A 27,856-nucleotide genomic window follows, 5' to 3' on the forward strand; every position below is an offset into this window, starting at 1 on the left:
TCGGTTTAATTTTGTGGTGTCATACCTACCGGGTTCTAAGAATGTTAAGGCGGATGCCCTTTCTAGGAGTTTTGAGCCTTCTCGCCTGGTAACTCTGAGCCCACAGGTATCCTTAAGGATGGAGTGGTATTGTCAGCCGTTTCTCCAGACCTGCGGCGGGCCTTGCAGGAGTTTCAGGCGGATAGACCTGATCGTTGCCCACCTGATAAACTGTTTGTTCCTGATGATTGGACCAGTAGAGTCATCTCTGAGGTTCATTCTTCTGCGTTGGCAGGTCATCCTGGCATTTTTGGTACCAGGGATTTGGTGGCAAGGTCCTTCTGGTGGCCTTCCCTGTCACGAGATGTGCGAGGCTTTGTGCAGTCTTGTGACGTTTGTGCTCGGGCCAAGCCTTGTTGTTCTCGGGCTAGTGGATTATTGTTGCCCTTGCCTATTCCTAAGAGGCCTTGGACGCACATCTCGATGGATTTTATTTCAGATCTGCCTGTTTCTCAGAAGATGTCTGTCATCTGGGTGGTGTGTGACCGTTTTTCTAAGATGGTCCATTTGGTTCCTCTGCCCAAGTTACCTTCTTCTTCCGAGTTGGTTCCTCTGTTTTTTCAAAATGTTGTTCGTTTGCATGGTATTCCTGAGAATATCGTTTCTGACAGAGGGACCCAATTCGTGTCTAGATTTTGGCGGGCATTCTGTGCTAGGATGGGCATAGATTTATCTTTTTCGTCCGCTTTCCATCCTCAGACGAATGGCCAGACCGAGCGGATTAATCAGACCCTGGAGACATATCTGAGGTGTTTTGTGTCTGCTGACCAGGATGATTGGGTTGCTTTTTTGCCATTGGCGGAGTTCGCTCTCAATAATCGGGCCAGCTCTGCCACTTTGGTGTCCCCGTTTTTCTGTAATTCGGGGTTTCATCCTCGATTTTCCTCTGGTCAGGTGGAATCTTCGGATTGTCCTGGAGTGGATGCTGTGGTGGAGAGATTGCATCAGATCTGGGGGCAGGTGGTGGACAATTTGAGGTTGTCCCAGGAGAAGACTCAGCTTTTTGCCAACCGCCACCGTCGTGTTGGTCCTCGGCTTTCTGTTGGGGATTTGGTGTGGTTGTCTTCTCGTTTTGTCCCTATGAGGGTCTCTTCTCCTAAGTTTAAGCCTCGGTTTATCGGCCCGTATAAGATATTGGAGATTCTTAACCCTGTTTCCTTCCGTTTGGACCTCCCTGCATCCTTTTCTATTCATAACGTTTTTCATCGGTCATTATTGCGCAGGTATGAGGTACCGGTTGTGCCTTCCGTTGAGCCTCCTGCTCCGGTGTTGGTTGAGGGTGAGTTGGAGTACGTTGTGGAGAAAATCTTAGACTCTCGTGTTTCCAGACGGAGACTCCAGTATCTGGTCAAGTGGAAGGGATACGGCCAGGAGGATAATTCTTGGGTGAATGCATCTGATGTTCATGCCTCCGATCTGGTTCGTGCCTTTCATAGGGCCCATCCTGATCGCCCTGGTGGTTCTGGTGAGGGTTCGGTGCCCCCTCCTTAAGGGGGGGTACTGTTGTGAATTTGGATTCTGGGCTCCCCCGGTGGCTACTGGTGGAATTGAACTGGTGTCTTCATCTTCTCTGTTCACCTGTTCCCATCAAGATGTGGGAGTCGCTATATAACCTTGCTGCTCTGTTAGTTGCTTGCCGGTCAACAATGTTATCAGAAGCCTCTCTGTGCTTGTTCCTGCTCCTAGACAACTACTAGATAAGTTGGACTCTTGTCCATGTTTGTTTTTGCATTTTTGTTCCAGTTCACAGCTGTAGTTTCGTTACTGTGTCTGGAAAGCTCTTGTGAACAGGAATTGCCACTCTGGTGTTATGAGTTAATGCCAGAGTTTTAAAGTAATTTCTGGATGGTGTTTTTGATAGGGTTTTCAGCTGACCATGAAAGTGTCCTTTCTGTCTTCTGCTATGTAGTAAGTGGACCTCAAATTTGCTAAACCTATTTTCATACTACGTTTGTTATTTCATCTCTACTCACCGCCAATACATGTGGGGGGCCTCTGTCTCCTTTCGGGGTATTTCTCTAGAGGTGAGCTAGGACTAATATTTTCCTCTGCTAGCTTTATTTAGTCCTCCGGCTGGTGCTGGGCATCTAGAATCAACGTAGGCATGCTACCCGGCCACTGCTAGTTGTGCGTTAGGTTTAGTTCATGGTCAGCTCAGTTCCCATCTTCCAAGAGCTAGTTCCTATATATGCTTATGCTATGTTCTCTTGCCATTGAGATCATGACACAACCCTAACCACACACCTAACCCTAACACACCCTTAACCCCAACACACCCCTAACCCTAATCAAAACCCTAACCACACCCATAACTCCAACACACCCCTAACCCTAATCCCAACCATAACCCTAACCACACCCCTAACCCTGACACACCACTAAACCCAATCCTAATCCCAACTGTAAATGTAATCCTAACCCTAACTTTAGCCCAAACTATAACTTTAGCCCCAACCCTAACTTTAGACCCAACCCTAACTTTAGCTCTAATCCTAACCCTAATGGAAAAATAGAAATAAATACATTTTTTAAATTTTATTATTTTTCCCTAACTAAGGCGGTGCTAAAGGAGTGTTTGATTTACTATTTATAGCGGGTTTTTATATTTGGCAGCTGTCACACACAGTAAAAGATGCTTTTTATTACAAAAAATAGTTTTTGCGTCACCACATTTTGAGAGCTATCATTTTTCCATATTTTTATCCATTGAGTCATGTGAGGTCTTGTTTTTTGCGGGACGAGTTGACATTTTTATTGGTACCATTTTCAGGCACGTGACATTTTTTGATCGTTTTTATTCCGATTTTTGTGAGGCAGAATGAACAAAAACCAGCAATTCATGAATTTCTTTTTGGGGGGCGCTTATACCGTTCCGCGTTTGGTAAAATTGATAAAGTAGTTTTATTCTTCGGGTCAGTATGATTACAGCGATATCTCATTTATATAATTTTTTATGTTTTGGCGCTTTTATACAATAAAAACTATTTTGTATAAAAAATAATTATTTTTGCATCGCTTTATTCTGAGGGCTATAACTTTTATTTTTTCGCTGATGATGCTGTATGGCAGCTCATTTTTTTGCGGGACAAGATGACGTTTTCAGCAGTACCATGTTTATTTATATCCGTCTTTTTGATCGTGTGTTATTCCACTTTTTGTTCAGCGATATGATGATAAAGCATTGTTTTTTGCCTTATTTGTTTTTTTACTGTGTTCACTGAAGGGGTTAACTAGTGGGACAGTTTTATCGGGTCGGGTCGTTACGGACACGGTGATACTAAATATGTGTACTTTTATTGTTTTTTTATTTACATAAAGAAATGTATTTATTGGAACAATATATATATTTACATTATTTAGGACTTTTTTTATATTTTTACATAGTGTAATTTTTTTTTTTTTTTTTTTTTTTTTTTACTTTGTCCCAGGGTGGGACATCACTGTATAGTGTCAGATCGCTGATCTGACACTTTGCAGAGCACTGTTTCAGATCAGCAGTCTGACAGGCAGTGCTGGAGGATTTCCGGTGACTGCCCTTAGCAGGCGCTCGCAAGCCACCTCCCTGCAGGACCCGGAAGGACTCCCGCGGCCATCTTGGATCCGGGGCCTGCAGGGAGGAGAATGGTGGAGACGCTCAGAACAGCGCGATCACATCGCGTTGTTCCCCCTCCCTGCACGATGCTTCCCTATGCCACCGGAATGCTGCAATCATGTTTGATCGCAGTGTTCTGGGGGTTAATGTGCCGGCAGCGGTCCGTGACTGCTCCTGGCACATAGTGCCGGATGTTAGCTGTGATAATCAGCTGCCACCCGGCCGCGATCGTCCGCCCTCCCCCTGTGAGCGCAGCTGATCGCGTATGACGTACTATCCCGTCCATGGGAATTAAGTCCCAGGTCACATGGACGGGATAGTACATCCAATGGCAGAAAGAGGTTAATTAAACTAATAGTACTTAAGTTAGAAAGGCACACACCTGTCTTTATAAGACCTCACAGCTCACAGTGAAAGTCAGACCAATTGAGAATCATAAGGTCAAAGGATCTGGCCAAGGAGCTCAGTGTCATGTCGGACGCCGTTCAGACCAGGTCGTCCGACAGACAGTGGTAGTTCCGCTTTTGACCACTATTTGCTCATTGGCGTCGGCTAGATTTTGTCTAGCTGTTCCGGGGTTAATTTACCTGATCCTCGGATTGGAAGCTGGGCCATGCCCATTGCCTTTAAATGGCTTTCCTGATCATTGGGCGTCGCCGATTATAGCTTCTGTCTTGCGTTGTTATCTCGGTCTGGAGTGGAGAGCTGGTTGTTGGAGAATCGTTGCTGGTGGTGTATTTTCCTTTGTCTTATTTACTCCTTCCTATATTTGTGTTTATTTTGCCCTGCACATTTATAGTGTATTCCTGAGTGACTGCGGCGCGGTGTATATTTTCCTTTATCCTTATCTGTGCTAACTGTGGGTATTGGTGTATTGCATTCACCGGGTGGAGGACGGAGGTTTTCAGCCTAGGGTTGTAACAGCAGGCAGGGTGAGGTTCGAGGCCTGGACATGCACACCATCAGTGTAAACTTCAGGTAGAGGGTCAGTCAGCATTTCCCTAGTCTCAGGGAAATTGCAGGGGCCTGGGTTTTTAGCTCTCGCCCACCTAGTCTCCCCGTGACATTATAATCGGCCCAACAAAAAAAAAAAAAAAGGGGTTTCTTTTTTTTTTTTTTTGTGTTTTGTCATGGATCCCATAACTTCCATAACCCGCCAGTTGGAGGCGCTGTCCCTACAGGTCACGGAGTTGAGGGGGGCAGTACAGCAACAGGGACTAGCAGTATCTAATGTGCAAGCTGGAGCGACAGAAAGAGTTGCTGAGCCTAAATTTCCTTTGCCTGAAAAATTTGCTGGGGAAAGCGGTAAATTTGTTTCTTTTCGTGAAGCTTGCAAATTATATTTCCGTATGCGCCCGATCTCCTCAGGTAATGAGGCTCAGCGTGTGGGCCTGGTGTTGTCATTGTTAAGTGGGGATCCCCAAGCATGGGTGTTTTCTTTGCCATCTGATTCTGCTGCATTTGACTCTGTGGAGAGTTTTTTTTCTTCTCTTGGGAAAATCTACGATGAACCTGACAGAATGGCTCTGGCAGAATCTAAGATACGCTCTATTCGCCAGGGGGAGCAAGTAACAGAGGATTAATGTTCTGAATTCCGCCGCTGGGCGATCGATACCCAATGGAATGATCCAGCATTGCGGAGTCAGTTTATTCCTTGGGTTTCTGGAAGGGTTAAATAAGCCCTTCTGATGTACGAGACTCCTGCTTCTCTAGATTCCGCATTGATCGCTGTCTGCGTCAGGGGGAGCATGAGACACCGCCTGTGGGTGAAGGTTTAGGTACACGTGAGGTTGCTGCAGGTGAGCTCACGAAGTCTATGCAAATCGCAGGGGTGTCACATGTAAAGCGTCGAGCCCCAGAGATCAGGAAGCAGGGAGCCTGTTTTTACTGTGGTAAAATTGGTCAATTTATTAACATCTGTCCTCTGCTGACTAAGAAAAACGCAACGGCGGAAGACTTCTGAGCTCAGAGGGTGTGGAGGAGACCAATCTGAGCTTATGTATATCCTCCATGGAGGTTTCTCAATGCATGCTCCCTGCTAAGGTTTTTATCGCTGGCAGTGAGCTGCCAATTACTGTTTTTGTGGATAGTGGTTCAGCCACAAATCTCATTGATGAGGAGTTTGCGCGCACAGCAGGTTTTAGGATTGAGAAACTGTCTCATCCTATCCGCGTGGTCACCATCAATGCAGCTCCTCTCTCTCAGGGGGAGATTACTGAATTTGTGGCTGAGGTGAAACTCCACATTGGGGTTCTACCTTCCGAGAGGGTTACTTGTAAGGTGCTCAGGAATCTTCCTGCTCAGGTGGTTTTGGGTTTTCCTTGGTTGTCTATGCACAACCCGGTAATTGACTGGAAAACTCAGGACATAATTCAGTGGAGCGAGTTCTGCCAGGAGAATTGCCTGGCCACATGTGTGGCTGCGGTGACTTCAAGTGTTCCGGAGTCACTTGTGGATTTTGTGGATGTGTTCTCTGAGAAGGGTTGTTCAGAGTTGCCGCCACATCGTCCCTATGACTGTTCTATCAGGTTTAAACCAGGGGCCAAATTGCCTAAAGCAAGGATGTTCAACATCTCCGGTCCGGAGAGACAAGCGTTAAAAGATTATATTGCTGAAAGCTTGAGCAAAGGGCACATCAGGCCGTCATCCTCACAGGTGGCAGCAGGGTTCTTCTTTGTGAAGAAGAAAGATGGCGGATTACGCCCGTGTTTGGATTTCAGGGAGTTGAACCAGATTACGGTTCGTGATCCATACCCTATGCCACTGATACCAGACTTGTTCAACCAGGTGGCAGGTGCTAAGTGGTTTACCAAGCTTGACCTCAGGGGGGCGTACAACCTCATAAGAGTCCGTCAAGGTGATGAGTGGAAGACGGCTTTCAATACCCCTGAGGGTCATTTTGAAAATTTGGTGATGCCATTTGGGTTGACTAACGCACCTGCAGTGTTCCAACATTTCATCAATGATGCGTTCTCGCATGTTTTGGGGAAATTTGTTATCGTGTACCTAGATGACATTCTCATATATTCTTGCGACCGTGATTCTCATTTAGATCATGTCAGGCAGGTGTTACAGCTTCTCAGAGAGAATAAGCTGTATGCTAAACTTGAGAAATGTGTATTTTTTGTTCAAGAGTTGCCGTTCTTGGGTTATATTGTGTCTGCTTCTGGTTTTAAAATGGACGCCGCTAAGGTGCAAGCGGTGCTACATTGGGAACGTCCTGATAACCTGAAAGCACTTCAGCGGTTCCTTGGGTTTTCTAACTACTATAGGAAATTTATCAAGGATTTTTCCATCATTGCTAAACCGCTAACTGACATGACTAAAAAGGGTACCAATTTCTCCGTTTGGCCTGAGGCTGCTGTGCGCGCATTTGAATTTCTTAAGAACGGTTTTGTTTCAGCCCCCATTCTTGTGCAGCCAGACGTATCAAAACCCTTTGTTGTGGAAGTCGATGCATCTGAGGTTGGTGTTGGGGCGGTACTATCTCAAGGCTCATCTTTGAGTGGTTTGCGTCCGTGCGCCTATTTCTCCAAGAAACTGTCGTCCGCCGAACGTAACTATGATATCGGCAACAGGGAGTTGTTGGCTATTAAGTTGGCCTTTGAGGAATGGCGACACTTCTTGGAGGGGTCGGTACATCAGGTTACGGTTATTACCAATCATAAGAATCTGCTGTATTTGGAGTCAGCCAAGCGTCTGTCCCCCAGGCAGGCTCGCTGGGCATTGTTTTTCACGCGGTTCAATTTTGTTGTCACTTACAGACCGGGGTCTAAAAACACTAAAGCGGATGCTCTGTCCAGGTGTATTCTGGGGGAGAACCTCGGGAGGATCCAGTACCCATCCTCCAAAAGGGTGTTGTTGTTTCGGCTCTCACTATCGAGGTTGAGGCTGAGATTGCCGAGGCTCAGGAGGAGGTACCATCTGAGCTTCCCATCAACAAATCTTTTGTACCGCTTCATCTTAAAGGTTTTGGCGGAGCATCATGATGCTGTCCTGGCGGGCCACCCAGGGGTTAGAGGTACCTTGGAGTTGGTGTCACGTCGGTTTTGGTGGCCCAAGATCCGACAGGACATGGTCTCATACGTGTCAGCTTGTACCACGTGCGCTAGGGCTAAGACGCCCCGCTCCTGTCCTGTTGGCACACTACTTCCTCTTGAGGTCCCTAGTAAGCCATGGACGGAAATCTCCATGGATTTCATCACTGATTTGCCCTCATCAGCTGGGAACACGGTCATCTTGGTGATTGTTGATCGGTTTTCAAAAATGTGGCACTTTGTGTCTTTGCCTTCGTTGCCTAACACTAAGACTCTGGCTCAGGTATTTGTGCAGGAGGTGGTCTGTTGTGAATTCCGCTCTTGGGCTCCCTCCGGTGGTTGTAAGTAGCACTTTTGTGAATTCTGCTCTTGGTCTCCCTCCTGTGGTTTTGAGTGGTATAGCTGCTTCTTGGATTTAGCATCAGCAGCTGCTTCCACTGATCGTCTTTCTGGCTCGGCTATTTTAGTCTGGCCTTATCCCTCAATCAATGCCAGTTGTCAATTGTTCCTGCTTGGAGTCACTGCTCTTTTGGATTTCCCTGACACTCTGACCAGTTCTGCAAAGATAAGTCCTTGCTTGTCCTTTTGCAGTCCACTTGTGGTGGACTTTATTGTTCAGCACACTCTATGTTTTGCTTATTTGTCCAGCTTATCAGTATGGATCTATTCAGCTAAGCTGGAAGCTCTGGGCAGCAGATTTTGCCCTCCACACCTTTAGTCAGGTGTGGAGATTTTTGCATTTCTCTGCGGTGGACTTTTTCTAGTTTTTATTACTGACCGCACAGTGTTCTTTCCTGTACTATCTATCTAGCTAGAAGTGGCCTCCTTTGCTAAATCTTGTTTCATACTACGTATGTAATTTCCTTCTCCTCTCACAGTCATTATTTGTGGGGGGCTGTCCTATCCTTTGGGGATTTTCTCTGAGGCAAGATAGCTTTCCTGTTTCTACCTTTAGGGGTAGCTAGTTCTCCGGCTGTGACGAGGTGTCCAGGGAGTGACAGGAACATCCCACGGCTACTGCTAGTGTTGTGTTAAGATCAGGAACTGCGGTCTGTATAGTTACCACCTGCTCAGAGCTAGTCGCATGTCGCTCCTAAATCACCAGTCCATAACAGTGGTCATGTAGGATAGCTGCGGAGACACCATCACGTGTTTCTCAATGCAAGCAGTGAATAGCCAGACCTTTCCCCGGGAAGGAACAACCTCAGGAAGGGCAGCATCCAATAAAGGAAAACATCCAATACAAAAAAACCACCTATGCCAAGCATGGTATCCATCCACAGACAGCTGTTTCAGGGTGTTTGCCCCTCATCAGTGTGGAGTAGGAATCTGGCTATTAGGAGCAGTGCCTAGTAAAAGGCTGTGAAGGAACAGATGATTGGCCTCGGGGAGACCAAAACATCCAACACCGCGGAGACACCATCACGTGTTTCTCAACGCAGTGATCCAGAACACTGCCCCCATCCCTTATGGGAAATATGCAAATGCATGTAGGATAGCTGCGGAGACACCATCACGTGTTTCTCAACGCAAGCAGTGAATAGCCAGACCTTTCCCCGGGAAGGAACAACCATGGGAAGGGCAGCATCCAATAAAGGAAAACATCCAATACAGGAAAACCACCTATGCCAAGCATGGTATCCATCCACAGACAGCTGTTTCGGGGTGTTTGCCCCTCATCAGTGTGGAGTAGGAATCTGGCTATTAGGAGCAGTGCCTAATAAAAGGCTGTGAAGGAACAGATGATTGGCCTCGGGGAGACCAAAACATCCAACACCGCATGTTTTGGTCTCCCCGAGGCCAATCATCTGTTCCTTCATAACAGTGGTCAGACTTCATGGGGTTCCGTCTGACATCGTGTCTGATAGGGGTCTCAGTTTGTGGCAAAATTTTGGAAAGCATTTTGCTCACGGCTGAGGATCAAGTTGTCCCATTCTTCGGCGTTTCATCCTCAGTCAAATGGTCAGACTGAGCGTATGAACCAAAATTTGGAACAGTACCTACGCTGTTTTGTCTCTGATAACCAGGAGGAGTGGTCTACCTTTCTTCCTTTGGCTGAGTTTGCCATCAATAATCACCGTCAGGAATTATCTGGGGAGTCTCCGTTTTTTTGTGTTTACGGGCTACATCCTCAATTTTGTACTTTGAGTCAGAGGGGCTCTTCCGGCGTTCCGGAGGAGGACCAGTTAGGAGCACAATTGTCGTCAGTTTGGAGGAGAGTTAAACAGCGCCTGTTGAGTGTGGGTGCCAGGTACAAATGTGTGGCTGACAGTAGGCTTGTGCCAGGTTCGGACCTGAGTGTGGATGACTGGGTGTGGTTATCCACAAAAAACATAAGACTCAAGATACCAACCCTTAAATTGGGTCCAAGGTTTATTGGTCCATTTAGGGTCACCGCCGTCATTAACCCAGTAGCGTACCGACTGGAGCTCCCTACGGTGTATAAGATACACAACGTGTTCCACAGGTCTCTTCTGAAGAAGGTGGTGGGTTCTGTGGACGCGGCGCCTATGCCACCTCCAGTTTTGGTGGATGGTAACCTGGAATTTGAAGTCTCTAAGGTGGTTGACTCTCGTGTAGTGCGTCGCACTTTACAGTACTTGGTACACTGGCGTGGTTATGGGCCTGAGGAGAGGTCCTGGGTACCAGCCTCGGACGTTCATGTGGATCGGCTGGTCAGGTTTTTTCATCGTCGCCATCCGGACAAGCCGGGTCCTATAAACAGTGAGGGCCCTGGGGTCCCTTGTAGAAAGCGGGGTACTGTCATGTCGGACGCCGTTCAGACCAGGTCGTCCGACAGACAGCGGTAGTTCCGCTTTCGACCACTATTTGACCACTATTGGCGTCGGCTAGATTTTGTCTAGCTGTTCCGGGGTTAATTTACCTGATCCTCGGATTGGAAGCTGGGCCATGTCCATTACCTTTAAATAGCTTTCCTGATCATTGGGCGTCGCCGATTATAGCTTCTGTCTTGCGTTGTTATCTCGGTCTGGAGTGGAGAGCTGGTTGTTGGAGAATCGTTGCTGGTGGTGTATTTTCCTTTGTCTTATTTACTCCTTCCTATATTTGTGTTTATTTTGCCCTGCACATTTATAGTGTATTCCTGAGTGACTGCGGCGCGGTGTATATTTTCCTTTATCCTTGTCTGTGCTAACTGTGGGTATTGGTGTATTGCATTCACCGGGTGGAGGGCGGAGGTTTTCAGCCTAGGGTAGTAACAGGAGGCAGGGTGAGGTTCGAGGCCTGGACATGCACACCATCAGTGTAAACTTCAGGTAGAGGGTCAGTCAGCATTTCCCTAGTCTCAGGGAAATTGCAGGGGCCCGGGTTTTTAGCTCTCGCCCACCTAGTCTCCCCGTGACACTCAGACAGAATTGTGGCAAGGCACAGATCTGGCTAAGGTTACAACAGAATTTCTGAAGTACTCAAGGTTTCTAAGAGCACAGTGACCTCCATAATCCTTAAATGGAAGACGTTTGGGACCACCAGAAGTCTTCCTAGACCTGGCTGTCCAGCCAAACTGAGCATCGTGGGAGAAGAACCTTGGTGAGAGAGGTGAAGAACCCCAAGATCACTGTGGCTGAGCTCCAGAGATGCAGTAGGGAGATGGGAGAAAGTTCCACAAAGTCAACTATCACTGCAGCCCTCCACCAGTTGGGTCTTTATGGTAGAGTGACCCAACGGAAGTCTGCAAGACATATGAAAGCCCGTATAGAGTTTGCTAAAAAGCACATGAAGGACTCCCAGACTATGAGAAATAAGATCTCTGGTCTGATGAGACGAAGATAGACCTTTTTGGTGATAATTCTAAGTGGTATGTGTGGAGAAAACTAGGCACTGCTCATCACCTGCCTAATACAATCCCAACAGTGAAACATGGTGGTGGCAGCATCATGCTATGAGGGTGTTTTTCAGCTGCAGGGACAGGATGACTGGTTGTCATTGAAGGAAACATGAATGCGGCCATGTACAGATATTGAAAACCTCTTCCAGAGTGCTCTGGACCTCAGACTTGGCCGAAAGTTCACCTTCCAACTAGACAATAACCCTAAGCACACAGCTAAAATAACAAAAGGAGTGGCTTCAGAACAACTGTGACCAATCTTGACTGGCCCAGCCAGAGCCCTGACCTAAACCCAATTGAACATCTCTGGAGAGACCTGAAAATGGCTGTCCACCAATGTTCACCATCCAACCTGACGGAACTGGAAAGGATTTGCAAGGAAGAATGGCAGAGGATCCCCAAATCCAGGTGTGAAAATCTTGTTGCATCATTCCCAAGAAGACTCATGTGTACAAGCTCAAAAGGGTGCTTCTGCTCAATACTGAGCAAAGGGTCTGAATACTTATGACCATGTGATATTTCAGTTTTTCTTTTTTAATAAATTTGCAAAAATGTCTACATTTCTGTTTTTTTCAGTCAAAATGTGGTGCAGAGTGTACATTAATATGAAAGAAATTAACTTTTTTAAATTTACCAAATGGCTGCAATGAAACAAAGAGTGAAAAATTTAAAGGGGTATGAATACTTTCCCTACCCATTGTATATCTATATATATAATTGCCTAAGGGTTTTTCTGTCTGTCTGTCTGTCCTGGAAATCCCGCATCTCTGATTGGTCGTGGCCGCCTGGGCCTCGACCAATCAGCGACGGGCACAGTATCGACGTACATGTTATAATGGAAATCCCACGTCTCTGATTGGTCGAGGCCACCAGGCCTCGACCAATCAGCGATGGGTACAGTGTCGACGTAGATGTCATAATGGTTGCCTCGACCAATCAGCGACGGGCACAGTCTGCCGCGAATTCTGGAATCATCATTGTCCTTATACTACGGGGACATGCATATTCTAGAATACCCGATGCGTTAGATCCGTCCGCGAATTGGCGCCAGATTTGAACCACGCTTCGTGGGCGCGACCAATCAGCGATATTGGCGCGGAATTTAACCCCCACTCACAGCGCGACGTGCATACATCCATACATATTCTAGAATACCCGTTGCGGACTGTGGCCCGATTCTAATGCATCGGGTATTCTAGAATATGCATGTCCCCGTAGTATATGGACAATGATGATTCCAGAATTCGCGGCAGACTGTGCCCGTCGCTGATTGGTCGAGGCAACCTTTATGACATCATCGTCGCCATGGCAACCATTTTGACATCTACGTCGATACTGTGCCCGTCGCTGATTGGTCGAGGCCTGGCGGCCTTGACCAATCAGAGACGTGGGATGTCCATTATGACATCATCGTCGCCATGCTGTGCCCGTCGCTGATTGGTCGAGGCAACCATTATGACATCATCGTCGCCATGCTGTGCCCGTTGCTGATTCGACGCGGGATTTCCAGGACAGACAGACAGACAGACAGACAGACAGAAAAACCCTTAGACAATTATATATATAGATAAACAATATCATGAAAATATGATGTTGAAGGGAAAACGTGGATCTCGGTTAGCCATTACTATGTATTGGAAGTGAAAATAGAAATAAGGACTGCATGGTAAGTGAATTATATGTGTGGGTGGTTTGATAATAGAGTAAATTATTATTACTGTGTATTAAGTATCACCCCTAATTAACTCAGCCCCCCAACATACCAAACCATCATGAAGATCTGAATAGAAAAGAGGGCTTCTGGATCTATAAACTCAAAACAAATAAAAACCGCATCAAAACATCCTTAGTCTCCTATCACATACTGGACCTGTGGCAACGTGTATTTACATCCACTTTCCCTCCAAGTTTTTATCTTATTATTCATGGTGGATCTGCAGCAGCCTATTTCAAAAAGCTAATAAAGGGGTCGTGACTGTCACAACCCAATCAGGTGAGCATATCCTGTCTCTATTTATTCTTTGTAAACCAGATAAGACCCTATTGAACAAAAGACCCCTGAATACAGTGTCCATAGAAGGAAGGATGAGGTATGCATTTCTGAGGGAGTGCAGGGCACAGGATTCCGGCGCCATAAATGATGTGCATGGGAGGGGGGTAGTATTGTAATGAGGACAGGAGGGATTTCTTCCAGGCACCGCACATCCCAATACCAGGAAGAAATCAATAACATAACGACAGAATATAACATTTCTCAACAAGAAAACCACTAATATGAGGCATACAGGTAGGACTAGTGTAACATTTCTATTACCTGTATGCCCATATTAATTGATCATATACGTTCCAGGGGTGACAGATTCCCTTTAAAACTGCTCCTAGAAATCTGAGAGCCCTCGAAGAAAATACAGAAATAATTTTTTACTGTCTCTGTTTTTCCCTTTGCATAGTAATCAGTGAGCACTACATACTAAATAGAAACAATGTTAATGATTGCCAGATTTATGCCCAGAGTCTTTGTATCACTGTAGTGAACTGTTGGATCAAGTAATAGTGTTTCACAAAAAAACAAAGACCTTAATAAACTAGGTATCCAAACAACAGTAATAAATCTGAATAATTCATTCAACAGGTCATTTGATGTGAAACACGTACATAAAAAATAGTGAAAAAACAAAAATAACCTTTTTCTTCATTTGCATTGAAATAAAAATTATATAAATTGCACAGTAAAAAAAATGTTATGGTTACTGAAATGTGGTTAGGCAAAAACAAAAAAAAACCTTGGAGAATCATTAGAGTCCTTTCAAGCCTGCTCATAAGGAGGTTATTAAGGGTGAGGTCCATCGATGCCGCCAACTCTACCCACACGATGACCAACCACAGTGCAATTTCTTTTACTATTGTGTAGCTATTAGGTCACTGTGGGTAGGCAGAGCCTCAGTCACTCCACCGTCTGCCCATAACCAATAAAATCTAACCATCAGGACAGCGGCCCATTCCTAACTTACCATTGCAAAAGGGTGTGGTCTTGGCGCCTCGCCAATATTTCTAGCGATATGAAGCTAAAATATAGCTTGTGTTTATTAATGATACATTACCATGTTCTTGGACTTTACAGAATGTGTAGTTATTTTTTTCTATGAATTACTATTTGTTTACCAGCTATGTTTTAACTCCACAATTATTAGAAAACAATATCTACAGTATAATCACTTCAAGTAGTTTCAGTAATTATTTTATAGTTTCATATTAATGCACTGGTTTGAAGAAGTTTGCAAGATATGAGAGCCTTAATTTATCAGGCCAAACATACATACAGTGCCTACAAGTAGTATTCAACCCCCTGCAGATTTAGCAGGTTTAATAAGATGCAAATAAGTTAGAGCCTTCAAACTTCAAACAAGAGCAGGATTTATTAACAGATGCATAAATCTTACAAACCAAAAAGTTTTGTTGCTCAGTAAATTTTTATAAATTTTAAACATAAAAGTGTGGGTCAATTATTATTCAACCCCTAGGTTTAATATTTTGTGGAATAACCATTGTTTGCAATTACAGCTAATAATCGTCTTTTATAAGACCTGATCAGGCCAGCACAGGTCTCTGGAGTTATCTTGGCCCACTCCTCCATGCAGATCTTCTCCAAGTTATCTAGGTTCTTTGGGTGTCTCATGTGGACTTTAATCTTGAGCTCCTTCCACAAGTTTTCAATTGGGTTAATGTTGTGAATTCTGTTTGTGGGCTCCCCCGGTGGTGTTTTATGGTAGTGCCACTTATTTGCCTTCTTCTATCCTTGATCACCTGTTGCCACCCATTAGGGGAGTTTCCTATTTAAGGCTGCTTGGCTGCTGGTCCTATGCCGGCCAACAATGTATCAGTAGCATTCTGTTGCATTCTCCTGCCTCAAGATCCTGTTCAGCTAAGTTGAATTTTGTTTCTTGTTAATGCTATTTTTGTCCAGCTATCTGCAATGTGACTCTCTGTAGCTGGAAGCTCTCGTGGACTGGAATTGCCACTCCAGTGGCATGAGTTGTCACTGGAGTTTTAAAGTAATTTCAGGATGGTGTTTTTGAGTAGTGTTTTGAAGTTGACCGTGAAGTGACTCTTTCCTGTACTTCTGCTATCTAGTAAGCGGACCTCACTGTGCTAAATCTGCTGTTCATCCTACGTATGTCTTTCCCTCTTGACTCACCGTCAATATTTGTGGGGGGCTGCTATCTCCTTTTGGGGTTCATCTCTGGAGGTAAGGCAGGCCTGTATATTCCTCTGATAGGGGTAGTTAGATCTCCGGCTGGCGCGTGGTGTCTAGGGCATCGTAGGAAACACTCCCCGGCTACTTCCAGTGTCGTGTCAGGTTCAGGTCACGGTCACTTTAGTTCCCATCACCCGAGAGCTAGTCCGTTGTTATTTTGATTTCCCTGCCATTGGGGAAATCATGATAGTTTGGCCGGCCCACATGTGTTAAAACTATGCACTAAAGCAGGAAAGGATATGAAAAGGTTTTTTTTCCTTCTGTGTTTGGAAAGTGCACCTTAGTGCTTATTTGTACTCATTGCTTAAACTGCAGTCTTCAGCCTTTTTTTTTCCTCTCCTCTTAATCTCTGAATGGCTTTGGTTACACCTGTTTGAATCATGGATCCACAGAGTTTGGTTGCAGGTCTGAATAACCTGGCTACAAAGGTCCAGAACTTACAAGATTTTGTAATACGTGCTCCAATGTCTGAACCTAAGATCCCTATGCCTGAATTTTTTACCGGAGACAGATCCCGTTTTTTGAATTTCAGAGAGAATTGTAAATTGTTTTTGTCTCTGAAATCTCACTCTGCTGGTGATCCTGCACAACAGGTTAAAATTGTTATTTCTCTATTACGGGGTGACCCACAAAGTTGGGCATTTGCATTGTCGCCAGGGGATCCTGCGTTATTAAATGTAGATGCGTTTTTTCTGGCTCTGGGGTTGCTTTATGAAGAACCTAATTTAGAGATTTTGGCTGAGAAAGCCTTGATAGCTCTTTCCCAAGGGCAAGATGAAGCTGAGATATACTGCCAAAAATTTCGTAAATGGTCGGTGCTTACTAAATGGAATGAGTGCGCACTAGCAGCTAATTTCAGAGAAGGTCTCTCTGATGCCATGAAGGATGTCATGGTGGGGTTCCCTGTGCCTACAGGTCTGAATGATGCCATGAAATTGGCTATCCAGATTGATCGGCGTTTACGGGAGCGCAAAGCTGTGCACCATATGGCGGTATCTTCTGAGCAAAAATCGGTGCACCATATGGCGGTATCTTCTGAGCAAAAGCCTGTGCACCATATGGCGGTGTCTTCTGAGCAAAAACCTGTGCACCATATGGCGGTATCTTCTGAGCAAAGACCTGTGCACCATTTGGCGGTGACCTCTGAAAAGGCACCAGAGCATATGCAATGCGATAGTGTATTGTCTAGAGGCGAACGACAGAATTACAGGCGCAAAAATGGGTTGTGCTTCTATTGTGGAGATCCAGCTCATGTTATATCAGCATGCTCTAAACGCATAAAGAAGGTTGATAAAAAGGTTGATAAATCTTTTTCTATGGGTACCTTGCAGTCTAAATTTCTTTTGTCCGTGACATTGATTTGTACTTTATCATCTGTTACTGTGGATGCTTATGTGGATTCTGGCGCCGCTCTGAGTCTCATGGATTGGTCCTTTGCCAAGCGTTGTGGGTTTGATTTAGAGCCTCTGGAGGTTTCTATTCCCTTAAAGGGTATTGATTCTACACCTTTGGCTAGCAATAAACCACAATATTGGACACAAGTGACTATGCATCTTTCCCCAGACCATCAGGAGATTATTCGTTTCCTTGTGTTATATAATCTACATGACGTGTTAGTACTTGGATTGCCATGGTTGCAGATTCATAATCCAGTCTTGGACTGGAGATCAATGTCTGTGCTGAGCTGGGGATGTCGGGAGATTCATGGGGATGCACCTTTGGTTCCCATTTCTTCATCTACTCCCTCTGAGATCCCAGCATTTCTGTCAGATTTTTATGATGTCTTTCAGGAGCCTAAAACTGATTCTCTCCCTCCTCACAGAGAGTGTGACTGCGCTATTGAGTTGATTCCCGGTAGTAAATTTCCTAAGGGTCGCTTGTTTAATTTGTCTGTACCTGAACATACTGCTATGCGGGAGTATATCAGAGAATCTTTGGAAAAGGGTCATATTCGCCCCTCTTTGTCTCCACTGGGGGCAGGGTTTTTCTTTGTGGGCAAAAAGGATGGTTCATTGAGACCTTGTATCGACTATCGACTTCTGAATAAGATTACAGTTAAATACCAGTACCCGTTACCTTTACTGACTGATCTTTTTGCTCGCATAAAGGGGGCGAAATGGTTCACTAAGATCGATCTACGTGGTGCGTATAATTTGGTGCGGATTAAGCAGGGGGATGAGTGGAAGACCGCATTTAATACGCCTGAAGGCCATTTTGAGTATTTGGTAATGCCTTTCGGTCTCGCGAATGCCCCTTCCGTTTTTCAGTCCTTTATGCATGATATTTTCCGTGAATATCTGGATAAATTTATGATTGTGTATTTGGACGATATTTTGATTTTTTCGGAGGACTGGGAATCTCATGTTCAACAGGTCAGGAGAGTTTTTCAGGTTTTACGAGCTAATTCTCTTTTTGTGAAGGGCTCAAAGTGTATTTTTGGGGTTCAGAGAATTTCCTTTCTGGGATATATTTTTTCCCCTTCATCTATGGAGATGGACCCTGTTAAGGTTCAGGCTATTTGTGATTGGATACAACCTACTTCTCTAAAAAGTCTTCAGAAATTCTTGGGATTTGCTAATTTCTATCGCCGATTCATAGCGGGTTTTTCTGCCATTGCTAAACCTTTGACTGATTTGACCAAGAAGGGTGCTGATGTTGCTAATTGGTCCTCTACGGCTGTGGAGGCCTTTCGGGAGCTTAAGCGCCGCTTTTCTTCTGCTCCTGTGTTGCGCCAGCCTGATGTGTCGCTCCCGTTCCAGGTTGAAGTAGATGCTTCCGAGATCGGAGCAGGTGCAGTTTTGTCGCAGAAAGGTCCTGACTGCTCAGTGATGAGACCATGTGCGTTTTTCTCTCGAAAGTTTTCGCCCGCTGAGCGAAATTATGATGTTGGAAATCGGGAGCTCTTGGCCATGAAGTGGGCATTTGAGGAGTGGCGTCATTGGCTTGAGGGTGCTAGACACCAGGTGGTGGTCTTGACTGACCACAAAAATCTAATTTATCTTGAGTCAGCCAGGCGTCTGAATCCTAGACAGGCGCGCTGGTCGTTGTTTTTCTCTCGATTTAACTTTGTGGTTTCATATCTGCCTGGGTCTAAGAATGTGAGGGCGGATGCCCTCTCTAGGAGTTTTGAGCCTGACTCGCCTGGTGATTCCGAACCTACTGGCATCCTGAAGGATGGGGTGATATTGTCAGCTGTCTCCCCAGACCTGCGGCGCTCTTTGCAGGAGTTTCAGGTGGATAGGCCTGATCGCTGTCCGCCTGGTAGACTGTTTGTCCCTGATGACTGGACCAGTAGAGTTATTTCGGAGGTTCACTCTTCCGCGTTGGCAGGTCATCCTGGAATTTTTGGCACCAGGGATCTGGTGTCTAGGTCCTTCTGGTGGCCTTCCTTGTCTCGAGATGTGCGTATTTTTGTGCAGTCTTGTGATGTTTGTGCTCGGGCTAAGCCCTGCTGTTCCCGGGCCAGCGGGTTGTTGTTGCCCTTGCCTATTCCTAAGAGGCCTTGGACGCACATCTCTATGGACTTTATTTCTGACCTTCCTGTTTCTCGTAGGATGTCCGTCATCTGGGTGGTGTGTGACCGTTTTTCCAAGATGGTTCACTTGGTACCTTTGCCCAAATTGCCCTCCTCCTCTGAGCTGGTCCCTCTATTTTTTCAGAATGTGGTGCGTTTGCATGGTATTCCTGAGAATATAGTGTCTGACAGGGGCACTCAGTTTGTGTCTAGATTTTGGCGGGCGTTCTGTGCCAGGATGGGCATCGACTTGTCTTTTTCGTCTGCATTCCATCCTCAGACTAATGGCCAGACTGAGCGTACTAATCAGACCTTGGAAACTTACTTGAGGTGTTTTGTGTCCGCTGATCAGGACGATTGGCTTGATTTTTTGCCATTGGCAGAGTTTGCCCTTAACAATCGGGCTAGTTCTGCCACTTTGGTTTCTCCATTTTTTTGTAATTCAGGGTTTCACCCTCGCTTTTCGTCCGGTCAATTGGAGTCTTCGGATTGTCCTGGAGTAGATGCTGTGGTTGATAGAATACATCAGATTTGGGGACGGGTTGTGGACAATCTGAAGTTGTCCCAGGAGAAGACTCAACGGTTCACTAATCGTCATCGGCGTGTCGGTCCTCGTCTTTGTGTTGGGGACCTGGTTTGGTTGTCTTCTCGATTTGTTCCTATGAAGGTCTCGTCTCCTAAGTTTAAGCCTCGGTTTATCGGCCCTTATAGGATTCTGGAGGTTCTCAATCCTGTGTCCTTTCGTTTGGACCTCCCAGCATCTTTTACTATTCATAATGTTTTTCATCGGTCATTATTGCGGAGGTATGAGGTGCCGGTTGTTCCTTCTGCTGATCCTCCTGCTCCTGTGCTGGTTGAGGGTGAATTGGAGTATGTGGTGGAAAAGATCTTGGACTCCCGTGTTTCCAGACGGAAACTTCAGTATCTGGTTAAGTGGAAAGGCTATGGTCAGGAGGATAATTCTTGGGTGACAGCATCTGATGTTCATGCTCCTGATTTGGTTCGTGCATTTCATAGTGCTCATCCAGATCGCCCTGGTGGTTCTGGTGAGGGTTCGGTGCCCCCTCCTTAAGGGGGGGGTACTGTTGTGAATTCTGTTTGTGGGCTCCCCCGGTGGTGTTTTATGGTAGTGCCACTTATTTGCCTTCTTCTATCCTTGATCACCTGTTGCCACCCATTAGGGGAGTTTCCTATTTAAGGCTGCTTGGCTGCTGGTCCTATGCCGGCCAACAATGTATCAGTAGCATTCTGTTGCATTCTCCTGCCTCAAGATCCTGTTCAGCTAAGTTGAATTTTGTTTCTTGTTAATGCTATTTTTGTCCAGCTATCTGCAATGTGACTCTCTGTAGCTGGAAGCTCTCGTGGACTGGAATTGCCACTCCAGTGGCATGAGTTGTCACTGGAGTTTTAAAGTAATTTCAGGATGGTGTTTTTGAGTAGTGTTTTGAAGTTGACCGTGAAGTGACTCTTTCCTGTACTTCTGCTATCTAGTAAGCGGACCTCACTGTGCTAAATCTGCTGTTCATCCTACGTATGTCTTTCCCTCTTGACTCACCGTCAATATTTGTGGGGGGCTGCTATCTCCTTTTGGGGTTCATCTCTGGAGGTAAGGCAGGCCTGTATATTCCTCTGATAGGGGTAGTTAGATCTCCGGCTGGCGCGTGGTGTCTAGGGCATCGTAGGAAACACTCCCCGGCTACTTCCAGTGTCGTGTCAGGTTCAGGTCACGGTCACTTTAGTTCCCATCACCCGAGAGCTAGTCCGTTGTTATTTTGATTTCCCTGCCATTGGGGAAATCATGACAGGTTAAGGTCAGGAGACTGACTAGGCCACTGCAACACCTTGATTTTTTGCCTCTTGAACCAGGCCTTGGTTTTCTTGGCTGTGTGCTTTGGGTCGTTGTCTTGTTTGAAGATGAAATGACGACCCATCTTAAGATCCTTGATGGAGGAGCGGAGGTTCTTGGCCAAAATCTCCAGGTAGGCCATGCTATCCATCTTCCCATGGATGTGGACCAGATGGCCAGGCCCCTTGGCTGAGAAACAGCCCCACAGCATGATGCTGCCACCACCATGCTTGACTGTAGGGATGGTATTCTTGGGGTCGTATGCAGTGCCATCCAGTCTCCAAACGTCACGTGTGTGGTTGGCACCAAAGATCTCGATCTTGGTCTCATCAGACCAGAGAACCTTGAACCAGTCAGTCTCAGAGTCCTCCAAGTGATCATGAGCAAACTGTAGACGAGCCTTGACATGACGCTTTGAAAGTAAAGGTACCTTACGGGCTCGTCTGGAACGGAGACCATTGCGGTGGAGTACGTTACTTATGGTATTGACTGAAACCAATGTCCCCACTGCCATGAGATCTTCCCGGAGCTCCTTCCTTGTTGTCCTTGGGTTAGCCTTGACTCTTCGGACAAGCCTGGCCTCGGCACGGGAGGAAACTTTCAAAGGCTGTCCAGGCCGTGGAAGGCTAACAGTAGTTCCATAAGCCTTCCACTTCCGGATGATGCTCCCAACAGTGGAGACAGGTAGGCCCAACTCCTTGGAAAGGGTTTTGTACCCCTTGCCAGCCTTGTGACCCTCCACGATCTTGTCTCTGATGGCCTTGGAATGCTCCTTTGTCTTTCCCATGTTGACCATGTTTGAGTGCTGTTCACAAGTTTGGGGAGGGTCTTAAATAGTCAGAAAAGGCTGGAAAAAGATAATTAATCCAAACATGTGAAGCTCATTGTTCTTTGTGCCTGAACTACTTCTTAATACTTTAGGGGAACCAAACAGAAATCTGGGGGGTTGAGGGGTTGAATAATAAATGACCCTCTGAAAAAACTTTTCAGAATTTAAAAAAAAAATAAACAAAGAAATAACATTCTTTTTTGCTGCAGTGCATTTCACACTTCCAGGCTGATCTACAGTCCAAATGTCACAATGCCAAATTAATTCCAAATGTGTAAACCTGCTAAATCTGCAGGGGGTTGAATACTACTTGTAGGCACTGTACATACAATGTTCAGTAATACCGATATCTGATTCAAGGCTTACAGTGTCACAGCGAAACTACTTAACCTCGGAGCCAATTTCCTGTATAATGCCATTATGATACCAAGGAAACGCGCTAAGAGGTTTATAGGCACATGCAAAACAAAGACAAAATGTAATGTAGGGCAAAAATTATTCTCACACATCCAATTATATCACTGCTATTTCTTCCAGGAATAATGAAAAATGTTTATGAAAATATGTATTTTTTAGTGCTACCCCCCATGCTGGAAAAAGTATTAGAATAAATCCATTCTATGTGATTGTCCTGCTTGTAATGATGTGTTGACTACACTCATGTGAGTTCTGGAGTCAATCAATACCATCAGTCATTAGGGTAGCATACCAGGAATTTTATCACTAAGGACAATGATTGGCTACACATGCGTTTGGTTGGATAGTTCACAAAACTGGTGTGACCAGCAGATTAGCTTTAGAGCAATGAATTAATTTGCAGATTAATATGTTATTTCATTAATTTAATGCTTTTTCAGTTTCGTCATCCTCTAAAGCACATACTTTATGCTTCTCTGTGATTTTATGCAGGTCTTCCAAGCAGATGTATGTAAATCAAATTCATTTTTGTTTTTTATTACACTTTGTTTTTTTTTATGTATTATTAGTATTATCAATAAATATCAAAAGTATTTAGCCATTGTTGTAAATTAGGGTGTTTAGCAAAATTTGCAAACTTTCTGCCCTTTACAATAAACCAGTGAGACAAGAACCATTTAAATATGTAAACACAACTAATTTAACAAGTATTATCTCCAATTATTTTTTTTAAAATGCCACATTTAATGATTGCCACATCCTCAAAATGTTTTAACATCTTCATGACAAGCATACTTAGTAGTATAGCAGACATTGGCTGTTATGATCTGCTGCTAACATAATGCATAGCCAGATACCAGCTTCTTCAAATCCCACCAAAGATTTTTTTACTTGGTTCAAATCAGATGACTATGACGGCCTTTCCAGATTCTTCCAGGACTTCTTCTGAAACCAAATCATAGTAGACTTTGAGGTATGCTTGTGATAATTTTGATGGTTAAGTGACACCCAAGTCTCATCTGCTTCACAGAAGGCATCATTTTTTCTACTAGGATTTCTTGATACTTGATTGAATTCATCTTGAACCCCATAGTCTTGTAAGGCCTCTTACCGCCAAGACTAATATGTAGTCCCCTTTGCTTCCAGCCCACTGCAACTTGAACTTGACCCTTTCACTACAGCGATCAACCTCTCACTGACTTTCAAACAAGAAACAGTCTGCTTTTCCTGGCAACTAGCCCCACCTACTATGGGCTAGTCAAAAACATTAAAGGGAATCTGTCACCTAATTTTTCGCATATAAGCTGCGGCCACCGCCATTAGGGGCTTATCTACAGCATTCTGTAATGCTGTAGATAAGCCCCCAATGTAACTTGAAAGATAAGAAAGAGTTAGATTATACTTACCCAGGGGTGGTCCAGTTCGGTCCGCGTCCGATGGACATCGCAGGTCCGGCGCCTCCCATCTTCATGCGATATCGTCATCCTCCTTGCTGCGTGTCGTGGCTCCTTCGCAGGCGCACTGATTTGCCCTGTTGAGGGCAGAGTAAAGTACTGCAGTGCATAGGCGCTGGGCCTCTCTGAGCTTTCCCAGCGCCTGCCCACTGCAGTACTTCGATCTGCCCTCAACAGGGCAGAGAATTATGCCTGCGCATGACCCGCAACAGAAGCAAGGAAGAGGACATCATCGCATGAAGATGGGAGGCGCCGGACCCGAACTTGCGACGCCCATCAGACCCAGACCGCACCCGGGTGAATATAATCTTACTTGTTTTTCTTATCTTTCAGGTTACATTGGGGGCTTATCGAGAGCATTACAGAATGCTGTAGATAAGCCCCTAATGGCTGTGGCCGCAGCTTATATGCGAAAAATGAGGTGACAGATTCCCTTTAATTACATCTGTCAGAGCAGCTTGTAGCTGGGCAGATCTCCCTTACAAACACTATTCATCTTATAACAGTATGCAATAAACATATTACACTTGAAATGCTTATCACTCTGTATCTTGCCATAATATTGCTAATAAATAAATTACTAACAACCTACTTACAGCCAAAGCTAGCAGAAAATTCTCTATACTCCTCCTTCTATACCTGTCCTCTGCCTTCGACACAGTTGACCACTGCCTCCTACTACAGATCCTTTTTTCCTTTGGTGTCAAAGACCTTGCCCTATCTTGGATCTCCTCATACCTTACCAACCACACATTTAGCGTTTCCTACTCCCATACTACTTCTTCATCTTGCCCCCTCTCTGTTGGTGTCCCTCAAGGCTCTGTACTAGGACCCTTACTCTTCTCAATCTATACACTTGGCCTGGAACAACTCATAAGGTCCTATGGCTTCCAGTACCATCTATATGCTGATGACACTCAGATCTACCTCTCTGGCCCAGATGTCACCTCTCTGCTCTCCAGAATCCCAGAGTGTCTATCAGCCATTTCCTCCTTCTTCTCCTCTCGCTTCCTCAAGCTCAATGTAGACAAATCTGAACTAATTATCTTTCCTACATTTTGCATATCTTCCCTACCTGATCTATCTATCAAAATAAATGAAATCACACTTTCCCCTGTCCCGGAAATCCGCTGCCTCTGAGTAACCCTTGACTCTGCCCTGTCCTTCAAACCACACATCCAAGCTCTCGCCACATCCTGTCGCCTCCAGCTCAAAAATATTTCCAGAATCCGTCCTTTCCTCAACCCTCACTCTACCATAATGCTTGTGCATGCCCTAATCATCTCCCGCCTCGACTACTGCAATATCCTCCTCTGTGGTCTACCTTCCAACACGCTTGCACCCCTCTAGTCCGTCCTTAACTCTGCTGCCCGACTAATTAATCTCTCTACTCGCTACACTCCTGCTTCCCCTCTTTGCAAATCCCTTCACTGGCTCCCAATTTCCCAGCGTATCCAGTTTAAACTACTAACAGTGACCTACAAAGCCATCCATAACCTTTCTCCTCTGTATAGTTCCAAACTAATCTCTCAGTATCTTCCCTCACATAATCTCCGGTCCTACCAAGACCTCCTTCTCTTCTCCACGCTTATTCGCTCCTCCCCCAATCGCCTCCAAGATTTCTCCCGAATATCCCGCATCCTCTGGAATTCTGTGCCCCAACACGTCCGGTTATCCACCACATTTGGATCCTTCAGAAGGAACCTGAAAACTCACGTCTTCAAGAAAGCTTACAACCTGCAATAACCACACAGCCACCTCAACACCATCAGAGCTACTGCAACCCCTGACCTACTTCCCCATAATCCTGTAGAATGTAAGCCCACAAGGGCAGGGTCCTCTTCCCTCTCTAATAGTCTGTCATTGTTAGTTTGTTTACTGTAAGTGATATCTGTAATTTCTATGTAACCCCTTCTCATGTATAGCACCATGGAATTAATGGTGCTCTATAAATAAATAATAATAATTAAATAAATAAAATAAATAATGTCACTATCTTATCCTATCTAACTTATGTATTATCCTGTGCTTACCCTATGCACATTCTGCACTATTCACTTCTCACATTGTACATTAACTCTTTACATTACTTATACACTGTACATTACCATAGCACAATGCATGGCAATTCATGTTGTATTGCTTACTATACAATATACACTGAAAAAAGCAGGGCGTAGTTCACACTTCACAGGACACAGAAAAAAAGAAAAGAAAAAAAAAGGCCAATGCATAAATTTGCGCACACCTACTGTATGTCAAAAAGAGAAATATATAACCTTTATTATAGCCAAGACACATGAACAAATTTAAAACCAATTAAAAACCTAGTGAAAACACCCTTCCCCATAAGGAAATGCCAATGTACCCTGTGCAATGCTATAAGCCTAGATGAGATAATATATAACAAAAATAATTGTAACAAAAAAAAAACATAACAACAAGGCCACTAACATGCATAAATGGTATGTAATATTGTCCAAATCTATGGCATACAAACATACCTATAAATCATCATCCTAATGTCAGGGCAATAGGACAAAAATGGGCATCCCCAAAATTGTCTTAGAAAACTGAGCCAAAGAAAGCATGTATTGCAAGATAATAGGCAGGTAAATTAGGCCCCTGCTGGAGTATAAATAATGAAACCTGATAGTGCACAAACATGGAAATGAGAATAAGCATAAAGGGGTATAGGAACAGGGAAAAATTCAGATATAAGGCAATGGCTGAACAATTGCCATATTGTGGTTCCTGTAAAAAGCTCGAATGGTCACAAGCCTACCCCATGTGTTGCCTGGCAAGAAGTGGTCAGACTCGAGAGCAGGCAAAGCCTGGAGGTGTGCACAGATGAAGATCAGGTATGCCAGAGACTCCAAGGTGTCAGGGAGCCAGAATGCGAGGGGAAGGGTGTGAGAAAGTCCCACGCGTATCACTGCTGCTGTGCAGCTTCATCAGGGAGAATGATTAAAAGCGATAAGTTTCTGCTGAAATATCGTCACATTAATGAGCATAGTTGGTTACCAATGTTGGAAGTTCCCATCAATGAGTCAGAAATGTGTGCGAGGGAGGCACGCACGCGAAAAAGCAAGATGGAGATGTAAAATAAGCGGGCGGCCGACGCATGCGCAGAGGGTGGAAAATGCTGGATGGAGGTCAAGCACCGGAGCAAGCGCAGTGTGCGGCCGCACATCAGGTGGCAGAGCGCATGAGTGAAGAGGGGAAGGAGAAGGAGAATCTTTACTGGAAAGGAATGGATGTGACTCATAGAGTGATGGAGCAGTAGAGTGGAATGCTTGGGAACTATGTGAGATCAAAAATAAAGACATACATGCTGATGGGGCTGGTATCTCAAAAGAATTATGTTAAGTGAATAGAGCAATATAAGAATATTCCAAATGAATATAGCAATACAAGAAAAGGCATACATATATTTATGATCTAATATACAAAAAGAAAATAATTCTATACATTTTATCAGAGCCATATATTATTATCAAAGTAATTTCAGGCTGCATTATAATAAAATATATATATATATAAATATATATATATATGTATAAAGAATAATATTACAAAATATATATAATTCTAACAATTAGATATTATAAATGCCTTAAAGTATTCAGAATGTATGAGAGCACATCAAGCTCAGACCTCTTTGTACACATATCCATACCATGTACAACATGTGACCGTAGGACAGCTAAGATAGCTACAAGATCCATGACATCAAAAAAAGTCCATCACTGTTGGTTATTAGTCCCAAAGTCATTGCTAATAGGCCCAAGATATTCAAAAAGGAGGCAGCAGTGATCCAAGAGAACATCGATAGTAACAGATATAAGGTTGCATGGAAATAGAAAGTCTTTAATTCTGGCCCAGAAATCCCGTATAGAGAAGCTCCTCATTTAGGCCAGAGGGTGAGATAGATTTTAGGCGGAAAATCCAGCGAGCTTCGTGTTGTAGCAGTAGTCTTTGTCGGTTACCACCCCTTTCATTACTCAAAATTTTCTGTAGGCCAAAAAA

This window comes from Ranitomeya variabilis, chromosome 6 (assembly GCF_051348905.1).
Source record: "Ranitomeya variabilis isolate aRanVar5 chromosome 6, aRanVar5.hap1, whole genome shotgun sequence".
Lineage (NCBI taxonomy): Eukaryota > Metazoa > Chordata > Amphibia > Anura > Dendrobatidae > Ranitomeya > Ranitomeya variabilis.